This window comes from Coturnix japonica, chromosome 4 (assembly GCF_001577835.2).
Source record: "Coturnix japonica isolate 7356 chromosome 4, Coturnix japonica 2.1, whole genome shotgun sequence".
NCBI classification, from domain to species: domain Eukaryota; kingdom Metazoa; phylum Chordata; class Aves; order Galliformes; family Phasianidae; genus Coturnix; species Coturnix japonica.
Window position 1 is genome coordinate 4,140,761 of NC_029519.1, and position 9,953 is coordinate 4,150,713.

A 9,953-nucleotide genomic window follows, 5' to 3' on the forward strand; every position below is an offset into this window, starting at 1 on the left:
AGCCCAATCTGGTAATTACTACCAAATCATTGCTAAATTATCCAGAATTTTGATGTGATTACTGTCAATTGCTCTAAGTAATACAAGTCCAACAAGCTGAACACTGATATGGTAATCCTTATCGCTTTTAATACCAAACAATTTAATCTTATCATCATGTGCTGATGAGATAATATATTCCAGCAGTGACTGTTTTTTTTTATGAGCATTGTATTATTCCAAGGGGTGCCGAGATAAAACACCACCGTGGATGGTTACAGTGCTGTGCATCTGACTGACAGGACAATTTCTGAGGGCTCTTATATGACTCCTCAAATCTATGCAATGATCTGAAGATCACCCTGATGGTTCCCAACCTCGAAGTGAGTACTTATAGGGGGATCTGAGATGGCAAAGTAATGTTTCAGTTAAGAGGGTATGAAAGCATCTCTTGGTAACCCAGTGCTGCCAAGATGGTTTTCTGTTGTTGCAAAGTTGGGTTCTTCTGAAAGATATGCTTTCAAACTGATGGTAAAAGGAGAACAAAATTCAACTTCTCCGGGCTTTTTGGGATTTACCTCCTTCAAAAGGCCTCCTTTGTCCCAGTGCCATCTAGCTGCAGTTCTAAGCAGGTTGTAAGGGGACCCCTCCGCAACTCACTAGTAATTTATATTTGAGGATGTCTGTATTCAATTTGCTTTTCTCTCTGTCAGAGGCCAAAGACCATGTGCCTTGCACAGATACTGGCTGTATTTGCAGTGCTGAGAAGCCATATTTCCATCTATTTTATGGGAGTTGCAATCTGTTAACTCTGCTGCTGAATCTGCCTCTCCCCCATTCGGTTAACCCAAACGTACCAACTTCAGTGTGCAGTAAAAGCTATGGGTCATATTCAACTGCATCAAGAAAGATTTTAGCTCTTTGTATTTTAGCTCAGCTTTCAAAGACCAATTTCATTCTGAAATAACACTTGGGCAAACAAGTGGGATTCCTGATGGGAACTATCAGGGTGATCTTCAGATCATTGCATAGATTTGAGGAGTCATATAAGAGCCCTCAGAAATTGTCCTCTCAGTCAGATGCACAGTTCCTTTCTGTAAGGAAAATATTTAGAGAAGAGGTTGCAGCAGCAGAGCTGTTACTGTCATCTATGGTTTTCTTTCCTGTTTTAGCTTGGAGATTGCTGCTTTGGCAATTCCCACTGGCTCCTTACATGGCTTTGAAAGACCCTGGTCTCACGGGCTGCTTTTCCATAGACCCTACCTTGTCCTCTCATGAAATGGCCCCACAGCCCTGACCCAGCTGAAAGGGCTGGAGTGGGATTCTGCAGCCGAACCCAGCAGGCACAGAGAGAGGCCTCTTCCACTGTAACACTGTGGAGCTCCTGTATTCTGGCACAAAAAGAGGGTAAGGAGATAAATGACTCCAGTGTTTGTTTGTTTGTTTTGCCTAAGAAGCTTCTTTGTGTGCGTATTCCACATGAGTATTCTTCTGTCCACGTAAAATAGATCCCTTGTGTCTGAATTTAAGTCTCTGTATATTGTTACTTGTGCACTGGCTTAGAAATACTTTAGAGGCATTATCTAGGAGCTTTTATGACTTGTATCACATATTTCCTCTGCCTCCCTGCACCCACACGTCCATGCACACATAGCGAGAGATGCAGGATCAGATTCTGATTAGATCTGTGCTCAGTTAACACAAACAAAATGCTCTTTTTACACATTTCTTTTCCCCTGAATGTAACCTGAAAGTCAGTTTCAGACCCATCAGATGGCGCTTGGTAAACAGACACCTGACAAGTGCTGTGATGCTGAGAAAGTCAGGACCTCACATTCAGCAAGGAGTGATAAATGGCTGCATTTGGAGCCCAGAGTTGTAAAACACAAGCACCAATGTGTCTGGTGCTGATTTCCTTGTTCAATAGGGCTGTTTTGACAATTCATTGCTACAGTGGCATTTACTCTTGAATCTGCAGACTGCATTGTAGAGACAGGCATTTCATTATCATCTGTCATAAGCAGGCTTCATGCTTTCCCATTTGGATTGCTCTTCTTTTAAAGCTCTGAATGGTGGCATGGAGTAGGAAGAAAAAGGCCATATGCTTTTCCTTGAGGATTTTCTAATCACCTGTCATCCAAAATCTAACCCTTCCATGATCTCTTTGACCTCACATCTGTTTTTGAACTTCAAGCTTTGGAAGTCTTTGGCAATAACATCTAAAGAAAGCATATTGGCTTTGTAGTAATAACAGCACAGAGTACTATATAGAACAGGAATAGAGGAGAGTACAGTAAAGTAGACTGGAACAGATCAGAACAGAATAGTATAGAATAGAATAGTTGGAAGAGACCTTCAAATATCATGAAGTCCAAGAGGTGCTTTTCCACCACAGAGAAAGAGTATGCTCCACTTAAAGAATACATATGTATGAATCAAAACTGAAACTATAAAATGGTAAGTTTTCAGCAGGTAGCAAGACGTCCCTGACTTGACTGTGTGAAGGTGTCCTGTGTGAGGTCTGTCTATGGCAACCAGTTTTTAAGTAAGAACTGCAAATCATGCACATGCTGAAAGCATACCGGTTACATTTTGCATGCATGGGCAATCAGTTATTACACCACCACCCCCCACTGCCCCCTTTAATGCAATCAGTGATGTACTCCGCAATTAGGCCTCCAGTGTGGCTGTGTAATAAGCACTGGCTCGGTTCTGTGAGTGTGGAGTAATGGGTAAGAGCATAATGATGACTAGATGCTATGGGCGATGAATTCAGCAACACACAGGACTGTAGGCCCCCCAGAAATTCACTCTGCCCAGCTTTGCATTTATTTACATCTTTATCAAGAAGAGTTAGATTTCTTTCTTCTAGGAAGTGCCGAACCAGCAATGCATTCATGTGTTTCTGGAATAAATGAGGCATAGGAATAGTGAGTGGGAATCCCTTAGATACATATTACGGCAATGCTAGTTGACCATACAAATGGTATTAATTCAAACAGCACACTCCAATTTATCATCACTCTTCCATACCCTTGCCCAGCAGCCACCAACAACCTGAATGCCTAGCAGCCAAAAAACCAGCCTCCATAGAGCAGTCCAACACAGGCTGTAGTGAGCTAGAGCTCTCTCCAGCACTCTCTCCCTGCCAACATGAAGCTCTGTGGCTCCTGTTTTCTGGGTGTAAATGGCTTTTGGTATGACTGTGATTAACGCAGATCACAGCATCACTCATAACATTTCTCCTGTCTTGTTGGCCAGGACTTCTTCTTTTACATGAGTACGTTTGGCTCAAGTCAACAGTGGAGAGCCCCAAGTGGTTTGAAGCCCCAAGTGGTAAGTGGTCTGGTGTAAATTACTGTGAACACAGTGTGATAATACCCATATGTGTATGAACTCTGCTGCAAGCCTGTGATTGAGGTTGAATGGTTTGTCCAGTGAAGGAGAAAAAGGGAGAGAAGTCTGAAAAGATCTGAAGAATCTGCTGTAACATGTGGTGATGCAGCACCTGCCCTGGTACATGAAATACCCAGTTTCAATACATTTTTGCACTGGTTGAAAGCAGGCGGCTCACACTGAGGCTCTTTGAAGCTTGCTTGCTCTGCTACAGGAAATGAATGAAGTGCCTCGTGCTTCTGCATGTGCCTGTGTGGTGCTTCCATCCACCAGCAGTATGGCTTGTTCTTGGTATGACAGCAGCATGCTCAGCCCAACAGGTTAGCAGCCTCATTTGCTGGCAGGGGAATCCCAGGGACATGGCTTTCAGGCAGCCTGCACTCACTGACTCCTGCAGTGCTGAGGCTGCGTAGTTTGTATGAAAAGAAACTGTGACAAACCCTGCAAGAACAGCACTGGAGCTGTGCATATGAGGGTGGGAGTTTTCAGTTTGAAATTTCCATCTGAATACTGACATTTACTCATTCTTACTACACAGTGACATCTGGGCAAGCTCTTGCCATCCTGTACCTGGAAAAATAAGTACTTTTACTATTATTCAGTGTAATAAGTGTTACTTTTCAGTGGTAGTTCCTTATCTGCTTGAAAGTGATGTCATGAATTTCCAGTTAGTTCATGATTTGTGACTGTCAGACACTAACTTTGAAGTATAACGTTTCTAAAACACATTGACAAGTACTACACTCTGCTGTAGGCCAGAAATACTCCATGAATGAAATAATCCATTACTTTGTGTCCCCAAAATGCAAGGAAATAAGGGAAAATCTGCATTAGTTTTGCACTGATTGTGTACCATGTGCCATGAGTACATGGACAGCTCGATGTAGGAATTACACATAACACAGGCAGCTGCCAAATGGAAAGGTGATGGGTGTAGTCTGCCAGCCAGTCTTTGTGTTTTGTGTGCTATGTGGAGCAGGGTGGGGAGGAGGATAGGACAGGTATAACATCATTCGTTTCCCATTATTTCCAGCCCTGGAGCTCGTGGTTTCTCTGAGCATGACTGTACAGTAATATATGGGTTTGTTTATTTTAAAATGCAGGAATCAAGGATGAAGCTGACTCCCTTATTTTGCTCATAAGCCAGTGGTGAATTAAACATGTTGCTAAATTACTAAGTCACGACATTTGGGGGCTCAGGCCCCTAAGCTGTCTTTCTCTCCTTTGCACGTGAGCACGGCAGATACGTTTGGCTGAAGATAAGAGTAACAGCTCCAAAAGGCTGCAGCGAAATGCAGTCCCTGCAAAAGGGTGGGAGGGTGCTCCAGCAAGGTGGATGGATGGTGCAGGGAGTGGGTAGGACACAGAACTGGGGGTGGTGGATTGGTTGGTGATGTATCCTTCCAGAGAGCAGCAAGAAGAGGAACAAGGGCGAGGAAAAGCTTTTGAAAGTAAGAAAAAGATAAGAATTTGAGAAATCCAGTGAGGAATGTGGAGTAGTAAGTCTCCTACAAGTAGGCATTGGGTTTGGTGCAGAACAGAGATATCCAAGTCAGTCTTCCTTCTGTTGGCTTCAAAGACAAATTCCCATTGCCTCCAGTTGTACAGCAGTGGGGGCTTCATGCTAGGAAAGGAGGCAGGGGGGTTGGCTGGAAGAAATGGTGCCCAGGGAGACCTGGGTTTTGTGCTGTGGTCAGGATGGAGGGGAAATTCGTGGAAATGCTATAATTGCTCTTAGATGATGGAGGAAGAAATATTGCATCAGCCCAGTGATTTGCATCTGACTACAGTAGCACTGAGGGATGAGGATCAAACCAAACCCTATTGCCTTTGCTGTGAATTGTTCTAGTATTCAGGTTCTAGTATTCAGACAAGGGTTGGGAGAATAGCATTGGGATCAGCTTTTAGACATTCAGAATATCTTTAAAAGAGGAAATGTCTCAGAACTGTGTGCTTGGTGCCACCTGCAGAAATAAAGAGAGAACTACTCATACCTGCCTGCTGGTTTTCTGACTGTTTCCCGAGAACAGTGGTACAAGCACAAAGCTGGACTTTGCATTCAGATTTCATCCTGCTTCCACGGGACAACTTTCTTTCAAAGCCTTCGATGTAATGCATCTTGTGAAGTTACCGTCGTCTTGAATGCACTGCCTGTTTTAATGCTAAGAAATGAAAACAGTGTGGATATCTGAGCACGGATGTAGCACAGAAGGATGCTCTGCAGCATCTGATCTGGGATTTATATCCAGCAAGCAGCAGCAGAACAGAATAAGTGGGGAATTAGGAACGATGCTTGAGGTGGAGGGTGCTTCCATTGCAGCTGTGGTTAAACTGGTGGTTGACTTACCACCGTGCTCTTTGAAGCTGAATAGAAAGAGCGGTTAGCACCTATTTCTGTAATGACAGCGAAGAAACAATGTTTCTCTTTCGTTTCCCAGCCAAAGCAGTGCTCTGCATGTCAAAGCTTGTACCTGCAAATGTAAAGGCTGGAGGACTTGAGGGAAGCCATGTGGTTTGTGTGTTGGTGGGAATCAGAGTTCTCCGGTGGGCTCATGAAATTCAGCAGGACAGACGGTTGTGGGACAAGGCCACATGAATGGCCATGATTTGGAAACACCTAACAGGAGAAACTATGCTTGGTGTTCTCCTACTGAGCTCAAGGACATGAGACTGTGCAATATTGTAAATATCTAATGTTTTTTTTTAATCCTACTGGGAACAACATGGTGAGACCCTGGTTCTCACCTGTTTGACATCAGCTCAACATGTACACTTCTGGCTCAGGCAGCATCCCCTCACCTTCCATTCACCTTCTCATGGACAAACACCAAAGTGATGTTCAATTAGCAATAAGCCTGGAGAGCTCAATTAAAAGCTCTCTGCAGCTTCCAAGCTCCCTGAACAGCACAGACATAATGTTCTGGGGGGGAGGTGGTGGTGTTGATGCGGAGGCTTGGCTTCTGCAATAATAAATCCATCCCATAGGACTCAAACCTGGGCTGAGATACACCCAGGAGCTGGAGACAACTTCAGGCCGTGGCTCGCTTCTTTTTGGGGCTTGGGGGTTCTGTGTGTTGGACCTTTGGTATCTCTGCACAGCTAAAAGATGACTCTGTGTTAGGAGTATGAGGACAGGTTTAGGTAGTACAGAAGAGTGCAGCAAAAATCCATATATCCCTCAGGCATCTGCTGAAAAGACCAGGATAGCAAAAAGCTTTCGTCTCTCAGGTGTGTTGTTTCAATCTGGCAAGGCCATTCATGCCAATGTTATTTCAGAAACATTTCAGAACATAGACCTGAATTGTACCGAAGCAGTTGATACGTTCATAAAGAAAATGTTTAGGGCTACTAAAATGTGTCACAGAATCACAGAATCACCCGGGTTGGAAGGGACCTCAAGGATCATGTAGTTCCAACCCCCAGCAATTACACAACAATTAACATTAACAGCAATTACACAACAGAACATGGAATTAATCAAAGAAAGGGCTCGGGAAGATCTCTAGGCGGGTGGTATTGATTTTGCAAACACACGCTGAAATCCTGTCACTATTTTTAACGTCCTGCATCAGCTAAAAAAGGAAAAAAAGTATCAGAAGATGCAGAAAATGTGAAGAGGAAGTAAAGCAGAATGAACCCCGGGGGGATTGCACGGAAAGGAAATGAGTCAGGCGGTTGCTAAGTGAGGCTGTTGCTTATTTACAAAGGAATTAAAAGAGTTAAAGGGAGCCATAGGAAATTCCCAATCAAAGTTTTCTGCAGATGGCACGAGGATGCACTCAGAATAAATGAGTCTGAATAAAACTGCCAAACTCAAGGTTTGCCGCCTGGCAGCGATAAAACAGTCACTGCAGACACAGGCAGAGCCGTGGGATAAACTCAGCTTTACCCTCTGCAAGCAATAATGTGAGTGCGGCTGGGCCCACAGGGAAGGGAGCAGGGCTGCTCCTTCAAGGCAGCCCCAGAGCTGTGTTTCCACCCATCAGGCTCTACCTCTGCCGGGTTTTGCCTTCTCACCAGCTGCAGGCAGACAACTAGCTAGAATGGAGAGAAAAGAATTGCTCTCCCTCCCACTCACATTTAGTGTGCATAATTAATGGATAAAATACATTTCTCGTTGGTAAGGGACAAAGTAAAAGGACTCCTGGCACTGCTCAGTAATAGAATAAAAAAGCCCATAAAACCTGTAATAATTCATGGCTTGTGAGATGTGTTATGGGCCATTGCTACTTTCCATGTCAGTCCATTCTGGCAAAACCAAGTGCTGCTGGAACAGCGTGGTGCTGCCAGCTGGTAGCACGCCCTGTTGTTGGGCACATAGTGCACACCCAGGGCTAAATCCTGGCCACGTGCAAGCAAAGGGAGGAACTGACATCATGGGATGTGGATCTCACCCTTGTGTGTTTCATCTCTAATCTTTAGCAAGGTTTGGGCTCATGTCTAGAGTGTGTGTTACGATCACTTTAAGAAATTCCCCAGCCACAGGAATGAGAAAAGCAGCAGTGATGTGACACACAATGAATTTGGGCTGTAGAAAAAATCTTGGCTATGGCATTTATCTATTTAAGTTTCTGTGTCATCTGCTCTTTCCTTGCAGAATAGCTGGCATAGCTTGGCTGCTCCGCTCTCACTGGGTGCAGCAATGCCTGGGATGTGCTCTCTTCTCCTCCACATCTGCAGCCACCCATCCTCTGGACCATTCTGGAGCAAGGTTTCCTCCTGCTGTTCCGTGTGTCTGCTCTCAGCCCTCACTGACTGCTTGGGATGTTTTGGCTGTTATTGCTGCTGATTTTGGTTGCAGATGGGAAGAAGCAGCCGGTGAATGGGGCCAGAATGTGTTTCCAATGGAAATGGTCCAATGCAAAATTAAGAGCATGGGATAGTTTGAATTAGATGAGAACAGTTGTTGTCCACTAACATCACTATGGTTTAGCTGAGGAAGGGGAGGTTCAAAGTAACCTGGGAGATATTAAAGGCACAGGGCCAGATCTCTGCTTTGTTGTTTTGCTGGTCTTGTGCCACTGACACAAACGATTCCAAAGGTAATGTCAAGAGATTTCTGAAGCCTGGAGATGCCAGGTTGTTACTTTCTGTCTTGAGAAGAATGGCAGTGGGAAATGATTAACCTCTGGATGTTACTTGTGGTTTTGTTGCTGCAATGTCCATGTACCTGAGGTCTGGATGCAGCACGGTGTGTTCCCATCTGCAGGCACAGCAAGCCCTGAAGAACTGAGCTTACATCACTGTCAGGGAGCAATGAACTGAGGGCAAAATTCCCTCCCTGCTTCTTGCAATCCTACTCTTCCTTTTGAACGCCGCTTTGGAAAACTAAGCAGCTTTCTTTATTCTCCTTGTTGGTCTGCTTTCCGCCTGGCCTCATTGATAGCCTTTTTCCTTGCAGGAGCCAACTGCTGCGTGCCCAGGAACGGCTGAGCTTGAGTGGGGCAACAGTGACATCCAGCGGCCCCGTGTCGGTTCACGGCGTGCATCGTTCGGCCGTGCGGTGATGAACGGGATCCTCCTTGACCCGATGGGTGTTTGACGCTGGTTTTGTAGAGCCAGCACCTCACCCAGTGCCACTCGGACCTTTGTGCCTTGTCGTGGCTGTGACATGAGTGCGGCTGTGACAATAGAAGGACAAGAAGTTGTTCAGAATAAAACAGGAGTGAAATTCCATCTAAAGATTTCCTCCAGTAAAAGGAAAGGTGCATTGGGAGCTCTCCTGAATACCATTACACTGTAGTGCTGTTTGTCATCTATCCGCTGTGCTCACCCACTGGGAGCTCAGTCTCAGGACCCATTCTTTGTATTCCTCAAGTCAAAGCAGAAAGTCACAGAGCTCTGCAGCACTGTGGGGTGATTTGAATTCAGTTTGGGTTAGGGGATTTCTAAGTGGATAATCAGCTTGTGCGGAGCAGGGTGTCTGAGTTACTGCTTTCAGAGTGGATCAGGTGTGGAGACAGGATGGGTTTAAACAGGTTATTTCTAGAACATTTCATTTCATGTGATGTTTCATGCTTCAGGTCCCTTCTCTTTTGCACTCCCACCACAGCCTCTCATATCTACCACAGGTTTCCTTCGCTTTCAAATGTCCCTCAAGGTGAATCTAAAGCATGAGCTACTCAAGCCATAATTGTTTTGCTCCAAAGTCTAATCACGTCAGATCACTTTCAAGGCAATTTTTGTAATCCATAAGTGCAGAGAACAAAGAGACGGTGTGCTAATAAAGTAAGTTCTGAGATTAGCATTGTAAATTATGTAAGCCTCCACACTGCGGTCCCTTCAGTGCCACTAAGCTGGGGAGTGGAGCAGAGGTGGGCATGGCATTTTCCATCCCAGCATTAAAAGATTATGTGTTGTAGTTCTGACAGCAGGGAATGGATCAAGGAACATCTGTTAGGTGCTGCTGAGAGCTTCATAGAATCATGGAATCATTACGGGTGGAAAGGGCCACCAAGATCATCTAGTCCAACCATCAACCCATCACCACCATGTCCACTACATCATATCTCTCAAACTTTGAAAACTCGAGTTTTCCCTTCTAGAAATACCTGCTTGGGGTATTTTGGCAGAATCCT

General features: G+C 44.9%; 1 protein-coding gene across 1 annotated transcript in view; it reads right to left on the reverse strand.

Annotated features, from left to right (window-relative positions):
• Window positions 1-9,953, reverse strand: part of MAP7D3 (MAP7 domain containing 3) — an 88,872-nt gene that overhangs the window by 35,484 nt on the left and 43,435 nt on the right. The gene's annotated exons all lie outside the window — the stretch shown is intronic.